This window comes from Notamacropus eugenii, chromosome 1 (assembly GCF_028372415.1).
Source record: "Notamacropus eugenii isolate mMacEug1 chromosome 1, mMacEug1.pri_v2, whole genome shotgun sequence".
Taxonomy (NCBI): Eukaryota; Metazoa; Chordata; class Mammalia; order Diprotodontia; family Macropodidae; genus Notamacropus; species Notamacropus eugenii.
Window position 1 is genome coordinate 161,284,287 of NC_092872.1, and position 18,069 is coordinate 161,302,355.

Genomic DNA, 18,069 nt, shown 5'->3' on the forward strand with positions numbered 1-18,069 from the left:
ACTCAACCTCTGTATGTCAATATTCCCAAAAAAGTTACCCCATATCAAAGATGTCATTTGTATTTAAAATGCTTGATGAAGACATTTCTTGAATGAAATAGAATTTGTCAGTTTCAAAACAATCTTGCTTTTAAAAAAAATGCTTTCTCCCCTCCCTCTATTTTGATTATGTCCATGTCCATTTCAATTTTATTACATGAACTTTAATATATAACTTGTTTAAGTGGACAGTTACCCCATTCTAACCTTTTCTAATTTTCTTGGAATGCTCATTTAATGCTAAGCAGAGAATGTCAACTATAAAATTAGGTGGCCAAGATTAATAGCAGCTTGACAGCACACTTTCACTCTAGGCTAAAATGTTGCAAACAAGATCTTAACATGGAGTAATTACGAAACAAGATTTAACAGTCATGACTTCTAGCATTTCGTTACAATTAGAAAGAATTCCCCAGTCATCAAATGTAGAAGTAGGCCTCTATTTAGGGTGATAGGGGTATCCCCAAATTTTTAGTGCAGTTTTATTTTATTAAAAGTTCAAAATCGTGCTAAGACTTTTGGGACACGCATCCTTATTCAATAAATTCCAGTGGCTCCTTTTACCTCTAGGTTCATTGGCATGGCATTCAAGGTTCTTCACAACTTTGTCCCCACTTTTTCTCCCCAGTTTTCTCATCCCATACTGCCCTCTATATATTCTGTAATCCAGTGGTGCTGGCTTCCTTTTTCTTTCCACAAGAAACTCCATCTCCAAACTGTGTATTTTCATGGCACGTTACCCATACCTGTAATACTCTCTTTCATCCCTGTCTCCTAATTTCCTTAAAGTTTCAGCTAAATACCATCTTCCATAAGAAATTTTTCCTGATCCTCTATAATCCTAGGGCCTTCTCTCTATTAATTATCTCCAATTTATACGGTCTATATTGTATTTGAAAGTAGTTTGGATAGCTCAAGGCCTTGCAATTGTTCCTTGTGGGAAGGGTATCTACTTTCCATAACTGCTGCCTGCGATTTTGCCTAACTTATCCTTGGACCCCTTACCAAATGCAGCAAAATATGGTTGCTTATTCAGGGTCATCTATATGTAGGTGGCACAGTGGATATAATATCAGGCCCGGAATCAGAAAGATCTGAGTTTAAATCCAGCCTCAGACACTTACTAGATGTGTGACCCTGAGCAAATCACTTCACCCTGTTTTCCTCAGTTTCTTCATCTGTAAAATGAGCCATCCAAATCTTCCTGGTCTAAGGCTCAGTGAAAACCCCCACTTATTCCAAAAAGCCTCCTCTGATGACAGTGTTCCGATCAACTAAGACATAATGCATTGATATGGACACACAACCAACTTCAGTTTTTAGTTATTTCTTCAGAACTTTGTATTAAGTTTATAGTCTTTTTATTCTTTTAATTAGCATTCTATTATGAACTATTTAACTAAATGCTAGTATTTTGTATTCCTTTAAAAAGGAAAATTCAGGAATCTGAACAGAGCTTTCATAGCTCACTAACTAATGAACTTGATCTGCTTTAGAAAATCTTCTTTGCCTACTCAAACACTTCTCAGTACTTAAAAAATGTCTCTGTTCAGTTTTTGAAAAAACTCTGTACTCTTCTTTTTTATGGAAATAATAAACTATTTCTTTTAAAATTATATCTTGTTTTTGCATCATTTCATATCCAAATAAAATCTCTCCTTTAAAAAACAAAAAGAACCATTCAGCAAAACCAGCCATCAACAAAGTCTGTGTACACAATACATAGTTTTCCACCTCTGCAAAAGAGGGAAAGGAATCTTCTTTACTCTTCTCCAAAGCCAAATCAGTTTTCCTTCTTTGAATCTGTGGTCAACAGAAGGAAACATCAGGCAAAGCAGGAGTGCCTACGCTCTTTAGACTTGCCTAGTACATGATCAAAAAGGCAATAGGCCTTTCCAGGTTCACCTCAGCAAATTTATATTTTTCTCCCTTCCTTTCAATGAACTAAGATAAAGTTACAGGAGGGAAATAATTTGCCTCTTACTGTCATAAACTTGAAATAACAAGCTGGTTGAGGGTTGGTAAAGATGCATTAGGAGTGTATCTGGGACATCATATTTCAGTTATAGTAAGACTTAACCATGTCCTCCCACTTCAGATGTAGATACTTTCTACCACATCCTCAGACTGGTTTTTGGTCTGTTCTCATTCTCATGTTTTATGAGAAAGAAAGAAAACATCTCAGAATTAAAGAGCTAGAGCATTATAGCTCTTTAAGCTTATAAAATAGAGACAATCTGTTAAATGTTATTAGTTGCTTTCTTAGTTAAAAATGTTAATCAATATTTGCATTTATTTTGGGGAAAAATATCCTCCAAGAATAACATATATGTATGTATGTGCATATGTGTGTGTATATATATATGTGTGTGTGTGTGTGCATGTGTGTGTGTGTGTGTGTGTATAATTCCAGAATTTGTTCTATTGTGCCAAGGCTCAAGAATATCAGATTTTAAAAAAAAAACCCAAAAGCACCTCCTGGCAAAGTCTCACCTCTGCCTCATACTCTCAGTCCCCCAGGCTACTGGCTAACACCAGAAGTTGTAGAATAGTTACTGATCTGCACTGGTAGACCCAATTCCCCCTTGGGAAACTCCCTATCATCAATGAAATCACAACTACATTTACACCCACAACAAGCACCCATGTGTTTTTGTCTGGGCCTTGAAATGCCAATATATTCTCACCTGCAGGAGAAAATATATTATCTTAAAACCAAAATGAAAACTATATCTCATATGAACAAACTACTATCTAGTGTCTACTTAAAACAAATGATTTCTTGGCTTGCTCCACAGATGGCTTCTTTTGAAGAGATGTTACTGCATCACCTGGGTCAAGTGAAGGACAATTTTACCAAAGCCTCCAGTCACATTTATTCATTATCACACATGGCTGGAAATGCCACAAAAGGAATATATCAATCAATCGATGCAGACAATGACTATAGCAATATATACATTTTATATACGTGTGCACATGCATGCATACCTCTATGTGCTTGTGTAGCTCTTACCTGTGTGTCTAGGTGTCTCTCTGCCTATGTGTCTCTCTGTGCCTGCATGACTGAATCTCTTTCCCTACCTGTCTCTCTAAGTTTGTCTGCCTCAGTTCCAGTTCCTGGCCCCTCTCCCCCATACCTGTCTCTCACATAGTTCAAAAGAATTTGTATTTTCTAAGGATTTCACTTCCCTACTCAGGATTGAGTACAACAACTCAGGGAGTACTATTATATCTTAGAGTTAGAAAGTACAAGGAAACTGGGTCCCACAGAACTTAAATTATGTAATAAAGGTGGTCTTGGCCAAATCAGGATTAAGAATCCAAGCACTGACTCCTAGTTCAGGGTGGTTTTCTCTATGCTATGCTATGCCGCCTGCAAAGAAAAATAGATGGCTAATCATATTGCTTAAGAATGTCAGAATTATTTTAGACATTTATTAAGAAACATTTCCCTTGAAAGAGACATTAGTTTTAGAAATAGACTATGTGGACATGGAGAGGAAAAAGTGGATTCATTTCAACAAAATAAAATCACCACATATAAATATGTCTTTTTTATTTGCTTTTTTCCTCAACATCCTTTCTGAACAGAAAGGTTATTGAAATTGTTTTCAATTTTAAGAAGCAAAAACACCTAATATTATTTCAATGTATTTAGTAAGAGCTTTCTTCCACTAAGAGAAAAAAAAAAGATTTATGATTCAAACAATGTATATTGAAACAGAACACAGAGTAAAAGTTATCATCTCAAAACTGTAGTCAATGAGCAATAGAATATAAATTTTAAAAATTCCCTAAAACAGAAGTCTGGGAGATGGGGAGGAACAAGTTAATGAAGGAAATGTCTCAAAAAACAATTTGTTATTAATGACCAGAACCACACCCTACCTGCAAAGTCTCTTTTTTTTCCCTTATACATAAATAGTTTATGTTGTTTAAAGGCAATTGGCTGTGTACCTTTCTCCACATTTGCTGTGTTTTCAAATCAATCCTGTAAACTGCTAATGTATCACATTTCTGGATAACTCCACTCCCTCCTTGACTGCTCTGCAAATGACTAGACTAGACTAGATAATCTGTTCAGTACCATTTGATCTAAAACTTCTAAGCTTCTATGATTTGGTAAAGGTAGGTATTTAGGTACCAGTTCACATGGGACTGAGGAAGGTGAAGAAAATGTCAGAGAAATGTTACTTGTTCAGACAGGTCTGAAATTCTGAGAATAACCACTGCCAAGTCATTCTCCTGGATGACTCAATAAGTGGGTGAAATGGTCAAAAAGCAAAGTTAAAGAGAATAAGTGCTTTGTAAAGAAGGAGCCTTTTTTATTTCTTGGTGGAAGAAGAGTCAGTCAAATATTCTGTTCTGATGAAATGGGAAATGTGAGTAAAATGTAATTTGCAGGACAATCAAAATGTAGATGTTATTGAAACTTATCATCTTGAAAAGTTGTATGAACAGTTCCAACAATTTAGGTTTCTGTGGTTTAAGTGAGATGTTCTTTGTTAATAAGCTTTCAATTCACATAATTTGGAGACTCTTAATAAAATATGTAGCATAATTGAAAATTCCCCAAAATGTTTGGAAAATTTACCAAAGATTATTTTACGATCTCTTAGTCTACTTATTCTCCCCCCTCCACCAAAAACAATGCTATTACTCTGTTAATTTCTTGGTTTTAGGTTACATTTTCACAACATTTATATAAGCAGTGTTAAGGGAATACAAGTTCAAGAATTTTGTTATGTTATTATTAAGTATATATATGTGATTCAAAAGCAGAGACTTTAGGATTTAGAGTTGGCACATAGAATTTAGAGTTGGAAAGGTTATGGTAAGTGGTCAGATCAATATCTCCATTATGATTTATGCAGTTTATTTTCTGAACCTAAAAATGCAATGTTATATTTGTCCATTTTACATTTTACTTTGTTTGCTTGAGTGTACAGTATGTTTCTTTATTTCCCATTTTTAATTGTTCAATCAATAAGCATTTATTAGGCTACTCCAATATGCCAGATACTTTTCTAGGCAATGGGGATAACAAAAATAACAACAATAAATAAAAGTGCCCTGCCTTCAAGGAACTTACAGTCTAAGTAGGACAAATAAGTTTAAAATAGGCCTATTTTTTACATCAAATCATCGATAGAAAAGTGACTTTTAAAATCTGTTTCACCCACAATAACAAACCAATAATTTGGTTTTCTATGTCTCGCCTCTGTGTTGGCACAAGCCATCCTCCATGCCTAGAAAGGACTTCCCTTCTCATCAGAACTTCTTTTCTCTTTTCAAGGCTCAAGTAAGGTATCACTTTCTCCAGGAAACCTTCCTTACCCCCTCCCCTGCCTCCAAGCATTAGAACTTACACCTACCTCACTGTTCTTGGTAGTCCACTTGTACAGATATGATATCCCCCAAATAGATTCTAAACTTCTTGAGGGCAGGAAAGTTTGCAGTTTTATCATTAAACCTTAGTTTCAGGAGAAGTTTCATGACAGATTTCAGTTGAAAAAAGAAATTCTGTCCTGAACGTATAAATTTATCCTTGCTACTGAGTTGTGGAATGTAATAACATTTATATAGATTATTAAAAAGAAATGATGAACAGACTACAAAAACAAATAGGTGACATGAAAAGAAATTAGTAAGACATGAAACAGAATGCATATTACATTAAGATATAGTATGATTTAAATTTCCATCACTCATTTATACTCAATTCTATTTTTGAATTTCAATTGATATGCAGCTAACATTACCCCATAGACTAAGAGATCATAAAATAATCTTTGGTAAATTTTCCAGACATTTTGTGGAATTTTCAATTATGCCACATATTTTATTTAAGAAATCTCCAAATTATGTGAACTGAAGGCTTATTAAAAAAGAACAATGTTACCTGTTAGCTTGTGTTAGTAATCATTTTCATTCAGACCAATTAAAGATTAGAAGGTCAAAAGTGTTCAAAGCCCCAGTGGAAATTTTACAGTGATATTGGAAGAGAATTCCAAAACATATACTAAAGCAAAAAGTAAGTGAATATTTTCTCTCTTGTGTGACCCAGAAAGGTGAGCAAATTGCAGCCTTCTTCAGAGACAGAAGGAAAGAATTTGGTTGATTCATGGAATTCTCTTCTTGGAGTGGACTTCCCTCTCCATTTGAATTAAAATTACTTTTGATGGTCAAAACAGACTATTTTCTAAAGAATGAGGGCTACAATAAAGAAAAAATTCAAAATTGGTAATATATATCAACACTAATGGTGCCTAACATTACTGGTATCATCACTAATAAACTAATATATTTACTGAATATAATATTAGTCATGAAAACAGGTAGGGTATCATTATTCTAAGGAGACTTTGAGGACAAGACAACTCATAAATCAAAAACCTCAGTTCTATGGAAACGGAAAAGATCAAAGATGTGGAAAAAGCATTGGATTAAAAATCTGGAGAGTGGGATGTTAGTCCTCTCTGGAACCTAATGGCGTTAAGGCCTTCTCTAGTTCTCAAATTACTCTCTAGATGATTTTGAAGATTGATTCCAGGTATAACGCTTATTATTTTGTCATCTATGATTCTGGCATTCAAATTAAACTGTAAAAATCTTCCAAGAAGAGGTTATTGAGCTTCCACCAGTAGCATAACTCAAGAGTACCCAAAACAATGATGGAGAAGGAAGAATTGGGGTTTTTTTTAGCATTATTTGTGTTTTATTGTATTTTGATTTTCTTAAATATTTCCCAATTCCACTTTAATATAGTTCAAGCATGTAACACTTCTGATCTAGTCCATTATTTTATAGATGAGGAAACTGAAGTTCAAAGAGGACTAGTTCAAGGTCACACAGGTAAGTAGCTAGATTGGGATTTGATTTCATGTCCTCTGATTCTAACTGAAAATCGAATCATCTTCCCACTTTAGAAGCCTGCCCACATGACAGGAGGAAATTATGAGGTTTATCTCTGCCTTTACCTAACACAGAATATTTGATGGGCGACCTGTGGACAAGAGTAGCAGAGGATGAGGAAGCGTGGATGAGTTGTGACCTGAACCACTGGAGCAAATAGCCACCTCGCTGAGATGGCAGATCCACCCAAGCAAAGAAATATTTGACATATTTATCCTTACCAGCACATATTATATCCTAGTCCATAGTCTTAATGTCAGAGGTTGTTGTTGTTCAGTCATTTTCAGTTGTGTCCATCTCTTTGTGACCCCATTTGAGGTTTTCTTGGCAAAAATATTGGAGTGGTTTGCCATTTTGAGAAGGAAGAATTTTGCTGATCCAAGTCAAGGAAAGGTCCCATAAGAAGAAGAGTCTGACCTATGATTGGTACATATCACCTCTTTCTCTTACCTACAGTGGTTTTCTCTGTTCAAAATATAAGGTATTTAGAACAATAGAATTTTGAAGTTGGAAGGAAACACCCTGCTTCTACTAGAAAAAATTATTTGGAATTCTTAAAGGTTACTGTCCTTTCCCATTCTATAGTAAACAATGAGCTTTATCAAAGAGATTATATCCACTAAAACAACTTACGAGTCAAACCATTAAAGATCATTTATTTAAACCAAAAATTTAATAAATTCTGAATTTCTTCCCATTTTACTACACTATTCCTGGCCTTTTCCTACCAAACAAGTTATAGGACAAGTTTGAAAAAACATCTAATCAAAATTCTGCCAATAAGTATTAGGTTACATATATTTAAATTTTCTAAGTAACAATAATAACCTCTGTTTCATAAGAATGAAAACTAATTATCACAAAAATGTTACTGTATAGAAAATCTACTTGCAAAGACACTAATGGCAGATTTCTAGTTCCATTTTAGATCTTTCTGAGGCCTTATAGAAATATGACAAACAATACTATCTTTTAAATTTGCCATTTACTTTCTTATTTAAGGTAAGAACTTACATTACATGCCTCGATCTATGATACACAGTTGAATAAACCACCGAAATTATCTATCAACACTATCAACATTACTATTTTAGACAGTCATTGCAGATAGACAATGAACAGGAACCAGAATTCAACAAGAAGAAAAAGAAGAGGACTAGATTGTACGTATTTTTAAAATTGTACATTTGTAACAATCCAAAGCTTCCCCAGGAAACAAAGGCCCATCTTTTCAACCCATTGTTCTTGGGGTGAAACAATATAGCTATGAATCAAGGTAGGCTACAGTTTCTGAAGAATTAGAGCTTTGGGTCACACAAAGAGCAGAGACATGCTTGATCCATATGAGTAAATCAAACCATAATTGAACCTATGAAAAGTGGTTCAAAAGAGCTGTAAAATATGTTATCCTAAAGTAATATATGACCAGAAAAGGCAAACCAGTGGTCAAAAGCAATGGACAGCCCATATGCTCTTTTGGTACCCATGACATGTCATGAAATTAAGAGTACACTAAGTGAAACTCTTACGGAGGATTTACAGGAAATATATTGACAAGAGTCACACTAGGTGAGAAAGCACAGATAGATTAACATCTGTACCTCAAGGTCTGCTCCACCCACTAGAAGAAGAATAGGACTGAAAAAAAAAACTTTACCCATCAGGTAAGATTGCATTATACTGCAATGGAAATACACATGCACACACACACGCACACACACACACACACTCACTTGTAGCCCCATAAAATACTCTTCCTTAACATTTTATTATATGCTTTGAATTTGATAAACATTTATTCTCTCCTTAGAATCTGATATTTCAAACTCTGTAAGAGATGCCATATCTCAATGTTTAAGCATTTTAAGACTGATTAAAAAGCTTCCTAGACAGCTTACTAAATATCCATTTGATGATTACCTTGGCATCCACAGAAATTAATTTTTAAAACAACTTTGTACTTCAGCGTCAAAAAAGACAAAAACACTAACAGTTGCCTAGTGTCAGATTTTTAAAGTCTCACTAGTCCAACAAAAACAAATGCTCCGGGGAGAACTAAAAGTCAAGTCAACAGAAAACCAGTTTGGAAGTGTGCATATTCCTGAAGCAGGTTTAATGGGAGAAAGCATGTTAAATACTCCACTATGACTATGCTAAATATGACTTCCTGTACATTCTTTAAATGACTTAAGATCTTCACACCTCTAAGACTTCCTCTAAATTTCATTTAGATAAGATAAAATGCTGACTGGGAAAATTCGGACTCTTTAAAGTTCGATAATGCACGATTTGGTTAGCAAATATGAAAGCTGCTGGAGTGGTAGCCACAGCAATTTTACCCTTTGCATACAAGTCTGGCTCAATACATAGTTTATGGTTGCCCTGAGAGTCTGCACAGAGGAAGTATGTAATTTGCGTAATAGTGCCTTTTATGTTGCTAAACAAATGAATCTCCCAAAGACAGAACTACTCAAAGTGGATTCCCCGGGTCTATGCTTGGGGGAAGCCTCAAAGCCATTGAATCTGGGTTAATAATCTAACTGCACAGCAGGAGAAAGAAGAGGTTTTTACAGAGGCTAGGTCCCTAACGCTCAATGCGGACTCAGGTTATACCCTTTTAAACGCGCCAAAGGAGATCCTTCCCGCGGACAACTTCAGCTCCTCTCTTCCCTAGTTTCCCCAGCTTAGCCCAGACTCAACAGTCCGATGTCCTCCTCCAACTTTCAGCACACCTATTTTGTGGGACATTTCCTCACCGGTCACTGTTCCTGTTCTAAAGGCGCTCCAGGCAACCTGCAGCCACAGAAGCCCAACGAGGGGGCATCCCAAAGGGGCGAGTCGCCCTTGCCCATCACCAACTTTCTCCCTATGCCCGCTACGAAACCGGGGAGGCAGTCTCCCATCCGGTCTCCGCACAGATAGCGATCCGAGTGAGTGCCAGGTACCTGCCTTACCTGTCTAAAGTCAGTCCTCGCCAGGAACCCAGCAGAGCCAAGGGCTCCAGCCCCGGTGAAGGGCTCTCCGCTTGCCCCCGCCGCCTGGCAACCTGATCGGAAAGCTCCGCGCTCAGCTCACCTGCTCGCCTGGCACTGGCGGCTGGGGCCGCGGCCGCTCATGCAGGGGCAGAGCTTGCCAGGGTTCTCCCCCGGGGACTCGGGCAGGCGGGCGGGAGGGGCGAAAGGAGAGGCAGCGGAGCAGGCATCACGACCAACAGCTGCAACTTCCCAGCGCTCACCCATGCACACACACACACACACACACACACACACTCACACACACATTCACTCTCACACGCGAGCTGTCCCTTAAAGGGGAACAGTCCGTCCGGCCCAAGAACTTTAAATTGCCTCCGACCAAAAAGACGGAAGCGCGTGGGCTGGTCTACCTTACGCTCAGGTGCCGGGATTTCCCTGGAGCCAGCAGGAAGACAGAAGGTTTCAGGCTGGATCCGCCCGGATTGGTTCACGGGAATACACTCCAGGAAAAGTCCGCCAGGATATGTGGCTGCTGCTTTGCTTTGCTTTTGTAGCCCTGGTATCTTGCGCAGGGCAGGCACCCTCAACAGACGCTTGTTGAGTTTGAAGCTTTCAGCAGTGTGCTAACTAAACAATCATATTTGTAAGGCTTCATTCCCAACGCTTCAGATGATTTGCTAGATGGCTTAGCCAATACTGTTCTGGAGTCGGAACTAGGCAGATCTGAATTCAAATACTGCCCAAGTGGCCATGACTGTGTGACCCTGACTTAGTCACTTAAAAGAAGACCAGAATGGAAGAGTGCCTGGAGAAACCAAGCACATTTTTGCTGTCAATGGACAGGCTCCGTTCGTTTAGGCTCAAATTTCCTTTTCTGTAAAAAATGTAATCATAGTACCTGTCTGATGTGAGATTCAAGTGAAGTGATGAATATAAAGTGCAAATGCAAATCGGCATTATTTATTTATTTATTTCATACATCTCTATAGAAAAAACATCATAGGAACACCATTTAGTGACTGGAAATCGAAGGGCAGCAAGGTTTAATCATAAGATCATAGGTGTAAAGCTGAAAGGGCCCTATGACAGGATATAGTAAAACCTCTTTATTTTACAGATGAGGAAACTGAAACTCAGAGATGTTAAGTGGCTTACCCAAGCCAGAGAGGTAGGAAGCAGCAGAATTGGGATTGAAACCCAAGTCCTTTGAAGCCAGAACCAACGCTTTTTTCCATCATTACTGACGTAGTTATCATCCCATGTTTCTCTATATGTATTTCACTGTTTTAACTCTCTTCTCTTTAGTCCTTCCTCCTTTATTTCTTCCTCCTTCTGCTTTTATGCTTCCCGCCCCCAGCCCTCAATCAAAAAATATTTACTGAATGGAAAGCAATTCAGATTAATGTTAAGAAAGTGATTAAAATATTCATATTCTCTGACTCAGTTCCCACTGCTAGTCATACACCCCAAAGAGGTCGGAGGCAGAAAAGTTTCCTATGCACCAAACTACTCATAGTAGAAAGCTAGAAACAAAAGGGATAGACATTGACTGGGGAATGATTGAATACATCCTGATCCTGGTTCATGGTTGAATGGAATGTTACCGTATCAAAAGAAAAAAAAATGATTCAGTAAAAGGAACCAGGTAAACAATATAGAGAGCAGCAAAATCAGTGTAAATAGGGGAGAAGGGAGGAGTAAGGGAGGGAGAGAGAGAATGCTGTGTTAGGGGAAGTTATAACTCCATTTTTTTTTTTACAGTAGTGGGGAATTATGAGTGGGGAATACTGGATACATTGCCAAATTCAAATTAGGCTTCCATTACTTTTGCTGAACTGATTCCCCTCCTTTCCTTTTTAATATTTGATACGATTGGCTTTTGGGGTAGTGGGGGTGGGGGAAATATGTTTGGAAATGAAGGTAATATAAAAATGAACGGTATCAATAAAGTGTGTTTAAGTATTTATTGAGTACCTGCTTTGGATCAAAGTAGATAACTTCAAAGATTTTGTCTACTTTGGCGAGTCTATGACTATGCATTCAGTCTTGAGCTAGGAGAGCATCTCACCCAATACAAGCATGTCTCTTCTTTCAAAAGTTGAGTATGTAGTTGGAGAGAGAGTAAAGAATGAAAGTGTTGCTGAGGGAATATAAGTAATTATTTTAAATGTCAGTAGAGGAAAAATTTAGTGTTTCAGTAAAAGTGTAGGGAATATGGAGAATGACATTCTGTAGAACATAAGGAGTAGTTTCTTGGAAGAGATGAATCTTGACTAAGGCCTCAGTGGATGGGTAAAACATCTAGATAAAGAGGAGAAGAAAATTTATTTCCTTAGAGACAGCACAGTGGATTTGTAAGAAAATGGACTGACTAGAGTTGAAAGTTTCTATTAGAGGTGTGGGAAATGATGTTGGAAAAATGCAAGACTAGATTACGGAGGGCCTTAAAAACTAGACAGAGCAATTTAGAGAATATTCTGGAGTGAGGTAGGGATTAAAGCAACTGTCAAAACTAAGAAGAGAAACCAACTCTCCTGGAAACAGCCCTTCTGTTACCCTATTTTACTCTAATATTTAAGTTTAGAAAAATGGTTTCATCTGCGGGCCTGACTCAGGATGGTCCCCTGGTTGTTTCTCCAAAATTAACAAAATGAAGGGTTGTTTTTGGCCATAGCAGGAGGAGGACAATCAGAGTAGGGAAATGATATTCTTCCAGGATAAAATATTAATTAATGATAATAATAAAGAGGTAAATGATTACCACAAAGCAAGGAGCTAGAGCTGGAGAGATGCTTAGATATAACCTAGTCAATCCCTTTCAGTTTACTGATGAGGATAATGTGGTCCTGAAAGAGGGAGGCTGGTCCAAGGTCGTTCAAATAGTAAATAACTGGGATATGAACACAAGAGCCTCTAAAACCACGCTGCATTGTGATTTTTTCCAGTACCTTCTACTGGGAAAAGGAAAAGGAAATAAAGGATAGAACTCAGGTGTTTGAGAAAAGTGAGGAATAAAAACAAGAAAGAAATAGAATTGGGATAAGAAAGAAGAAAACAAAAGAAAAAATGAGGAATAAAATATCAAAATACCTATAAACAGGAATATTTAGAAATAACTTGGAGCAAAACATGCTTAAGGGTAGGGCTCCCCCCCACTCCAATTAACTGCAAAACTCTCAAAATGTATGAACTGAGCCAAATATCAAGATATCAAATATCAAGAATAAACTAGGTGTGAATGAGTCCTTAATCTATTTGAAAGGCATTTAGGGACTTTGGGTCATCAGATTAAACTCAATGACATCATACAGGAAATAGCTTGAAATAGTGAAAGAGAATCAGTTCCACATATATAAAATCAGTCACATATATAAGAATGACAAATTAGTTTTGAGTGACTCAGATAAGCAGGGGCCAAATCTACTAAATATGGACTACTGGGAGTGAATTGCCTTTGCAGAGGAAGGCAATATGTAAGAAATTTTCCCCCTTCCATGACTGTTCAGGTACAATCTAGTGAACCTTAAAAGGTCAAAATATGTGTAGATCCAATCAGCAATAATAACAGTATTCCCTAGGGCTGCAAATAATGTCCCTGGAGCAGCCCTGGCTGAAGACAGTTTCTGCACTGGTAGTTGAGAGAAACATGAGAGAAGGAAGCTTCAAGACTCTTCAAGGACAGCAACTCTTAGTATCTAGAAAAGAATCATATGTACAAGGAATTCCTTGAGACCTCCATGAAGACAGGAAAGGATTTCTAGTAAGCAAGAGCTATGAGTTGTTAGCCCTTTGCTACAGGTTGTTGGCATGTGATTTTATTTGTTCAGTCATGTCTGATTCTTTGTGACCCCATTTGGAGTTTTCTTGGCAAAGATACTAGAGTGCTTCATCATTTCCTTCTCCAGCACATTTGATAGATAAGGAAACTAAAGCAAACAGGGTTAAGTGACTTACCCAGGGTCACACAGCTAATAAGTGTCTGAGGCCATATTTGAACTCACGAAGATAATGAGCTTTCCCGACTCTTGGCCTGACACGCTATCAGCTTGGCCATCTAGCTGTCCTGTGATTTATTACTATTTTTAAAAAGTTTAGACCCACTCTTGAATGGGTATTGCCTCAGACAAACTGAGGTCTGGAAAATACCTTAATTTAGAAAGATCAAGGTCACCCACTGCATCCAGGGCCATCACCAGTACTCTTGACTTTTGTCTTGTTACTAGACTTTAATGACTGGAGGGAAAAGTGAGGAGAAACTTTGAGTCACAGAAGCAAGGCAAGATACCACCCTGAACAACAACCACCCTTGGCGTAACTTGCTTGTGGAGGGCTAGGTATGCTCCCAGTTTGGGGGGATTATTTCTGCAACACCTGACCTCACTATATAATAATAAACAAACACAGAAATAAGTAAAAACAATTAACATTTTTATGGTACTTACTATGTGCCAGGTATGGTGTTAAATATTACCCCAACTGATCCTCACAACAATCCTTGGAGACAGGTTCTATTATTACCCTCATTTTACAGAAAAGGAAACTGAGGCAAACAGAAGTTAAATAACTTGCCCAGGTTCATACGGTTAGTGTGTGTGATGCTCAATCCAAACTCATGTCTTCCTGATTCCAGACCCAGTACACTGTAGCTAACCTGCATTTTAAAAGTTAATTAAGTCTGGCTAATAATCAGTGACAAGTCCCATCATGGGAACTGAGGAGAAAAGCATTAGGAACTTCACTGATCTTCAAGGTTAACCATAGAAATATGAAGATGAAATATTCATGCAATGAGAGGGAGTTGGGAAAGTACCTCCAATTTAGAGGATGTTCTTCATAAAAAAGACACAGCATGGAAAACTTTTCAGGGTATAACAAAAAAAAATAAATATTAAGTATGAGTAGAAATAGAAAGCATAAATTTTAAGAGGAATGCTACCACGATCATAACACAGGAGGTCGTCAAACAATATATAAAGCTTCCAGCCCTTATTTCCTTCCCAAGTAGAGTTATTAGTTCTACTCTGTGATTTTTCTGTTACTTAAGTATATTTAAAACTAAAAGACTCAAGGCTCTATACATTATATAAAGATCAGAGGTGAATAATTGAAAATACAGTCACTTAAGGACATGATGCTCTCCATTCTTCACAGACAGACATTGTAGGTGATTTAAAAAAAAAAAAAAACATTGCTGCTAAACATTTGTGAACCTTGGTCTAATAGTTTGTTCTGCCAAAAGAACTCATAGTAAAGCTTTTTTTTTCTTTTCCCATGTAATCCCAGAGGCTCTTAGAATAGTTCTGTGTTTATAATATGCTCTCAATAAAACTTTAAGATGTTGTCACTATATCTGGTTTCTTAAAGTAATCTGTTCTTACCAAGTATAACAAGGAGCACTAACCAAACAAATTTTAATTAGATAGAGATAATAACCTGGTTTTGTGACAGGGATTCTTTTGTCCATAGCCTTTTAAATGAATGTTAGTGCCAAGATGGTTCGTCTGGGAGGAACCATCATGTTGCCAACATAATTTAATTTACCTTGGTATTTCTCAATCACCACATTTGCTTTGGTCCCTGCACCAGAACTACATACTTATTTATTTTTTATGCATCTGTTCTTGGGATATTTCCTCTTAGTTGAACAGCCGTTTAATAACATTTATCGGCTTATTACAATTTCAAGCATTAAACTATTGGGCAGGATTTGCTCACCTATTATCACAATTGGCACTGACTGCAATGCATTTATAAACAGCAATTTGGAGTCACTGATGTGGAATCATAACAATGCTGCGTTGCTTGCTGAAGTAATCCATAGCAGTTAAAGTAGAATATCCTGTAATTACTTTCTAGTCACCCCAGTCCAGTGGAGAAGCATCTATTGTAAACTCAATAAAGGCAGAAGGACTCACTGCATTTGCTAGACCTGGGTCAGAAATTCTGTCCTCATTCATTTTTATGGAAACAGAGGAACCTTTTGAACAAGTGTTTTTCCAGCCTTCTGTGACCAGACCACCTAAACCCATCAGCTGGTTAGTCATTCAGTCAATAAATATTTATTAAGTACCTCCCATGTGCCAGGCACTGTGCTAAACACTGGCGATATGAAGAAACACAAAAGCTCTCAAGAATCTCAGTTTAATGGAGAAAACAACACAAAAATTATGAACAAGTCAACATAACAAGCTAGCAGATAAAAGACTGAGGCAAGTTCTCTTCTCTCTATTCTACTACCAGACCTCTGAGGAAATTCTGCATATTGGTGTCATCAAGCCAGCATTCACAAGAATGTTTCCTCCCCATGAGTCAGTGTGCCACCCTATTACTCAATTGAGGGTGTACTTCATGCTTCCTGCCCTGGGCAGAGTTTGTGTTACTTGCCCCAGGCACAAAGATTTCCAACTAGAGCTCTGTCCAGAGTTTTGGTACTCAGGCACAAATCGACTCCCCCCCGCTCCCCAAAAAAAAACAGTAGAGGGGGTGGAGAGAGGAGGAAAAATAAACAGTTTCTAATGACATTGCTATTTTGAGTCTCTTAGATTCCTCTGAGAATTTAAAATATATCAATGAAATTGAAATAATTTGGTCTAATGCATAAAGACAAGACATAGATTTAAGTCTTGAAGTCCAAATCTTGACTCATTTACTGTACATGACATTTAGCTTTGAGCTTTAATTTACCTAGCTACAAAGTGGAGATCAAAATACTGGTCTTTAGAGGAAGTACTTAAAAATCTACTAATTAATGGATAGAAAAACACTTAGGAAATAGAAGGTGCCATATAAATATGTAATAACAGTAATTTACAAGTAAGTAAGCTCAGTATGCAATTAGGAAGCTTACCAATTTTTATAGGCAAATCTCTGGTATAATTCGTTTCTACCTCCTGAAAATATTTGTGCCCCAAATAGTAGATCAATGGAATCAAAATGAGTCTGACCCTAAAACTGAACAAAATGTTTAGCTTCTGGCAAAGGAGAGGAAAATTCTTTTGTTTTTCAAGGAAGAAGACTCACTTCAGGTACCATGCAAGAGAATTCAAGTAAGTATAAGGCTTCTTTTTAAATAAGATATTCTACTCAACAGCCTTAAAAAAAATAAAGAACAGAACACAAGTTCAAATCATGAAAAACTGCAGTTGAGAGAGAAACAGAAAGAAAGGAAGGAAAGGATGGAAAGGAGATGAGGTAAGAGAGAGAAGAGAAAAAAATAACAAGAGAGAGATGCACAGTGTAAAACAGCAAAACAAAGAGAAAATGACATGCTGAAAGAGATACAGAGGATTACCTTGTACTTTTCAGTCTGTGGGTAGGAAAAATTAAAGGGAGGGACAAAGTGTATTGGACCAGAGGTGTCTAGAAACATTGACTGTTGGACATTAGAAATCATCTAATCCAACTATCTCGTTTTATAGATGAGGAAACTGAAGCTCAGCAAAGTTCCTTTCCTAAAGTCATACTATATTTTCCTCTTTTTCTTTTCTACAAATGTTGCTTCTTTCATACTACTAATGTACCCTACACCACTTATGAAAGGATTCAAAATGGGATCTTTAATGGCCATGAAATTTGCCACCCACAAAACATCCAATAAAATCAGATACATTAGCTTTTATTGTTGTGTTCTAATATTACCGGGATGTTGAGTAATTGTAATTTATTGAATCACCTTTATTTATGGAAGCATCAAAATAAAAGCATTTTTCAGTCACTTAAAACATCATTTATGATAGGATCTTTTTAAACTTTCAGCTTTTAATCATCTCTCCTTAAACATTAAACCTACACCACCATTTATGGAGGATGTTTAAACTTTTCATTTCACCGTGAACTTACTGGATCTCTATGTACACAGCCTACAATTTGAAAAAAAAAAAAAAGCTAAACATTTAACAGCAAGTAATATAAGCAATGGAAACGAAGAGAATGGTGATCTTTCCATTACAGTGTTTAATTACAGAAAAATAATTTACCCCAAGACTAATTTTCCCCCAGATGGAAACTCTGCCTTGGTTTTGTGTTTAGTTTAATGCTTTTGGTGGTCTGACTGAGGTTCTGATCGCTGAGTGAAGCTTATTCACAAAACCATCTTTTATACTTAGAATATATAGTCCTCTTTGTTTCTCTTTCCAAT

The 18,069-nt window shown here is 37.0% G+C and overlaps 1 protein-coding gene across 3 annotated transcripts in view; it reads right to left on the bottom strand.

Moving 5' to 3' along the window:
* The window catches only part of MCTP2 (multiple C2 and transmembrane domain containing 2), a 257,655-nt gene extending 247,163 nt beyond the window's left edge, over nt 1–10,492 (bottom strand). For 2 of the 3 annotated variants that reach the window (XM_072617257.1, XM_072617266.1), the window contains exon 1: nt 9,912–10,486. The gene's annotated coding sequence lies outside the window, so the exon portion shown is untranslated. Of the gene's footprint in view, nt 1–9,911 lie in introns of all 3 variants that reach the window. The other variant, XM_072617275.1, reaches the window with a different exon arrangement.
* Between the last annotated feature and the right edge of the window lie 7,577 nt (nt 10,493–18,069).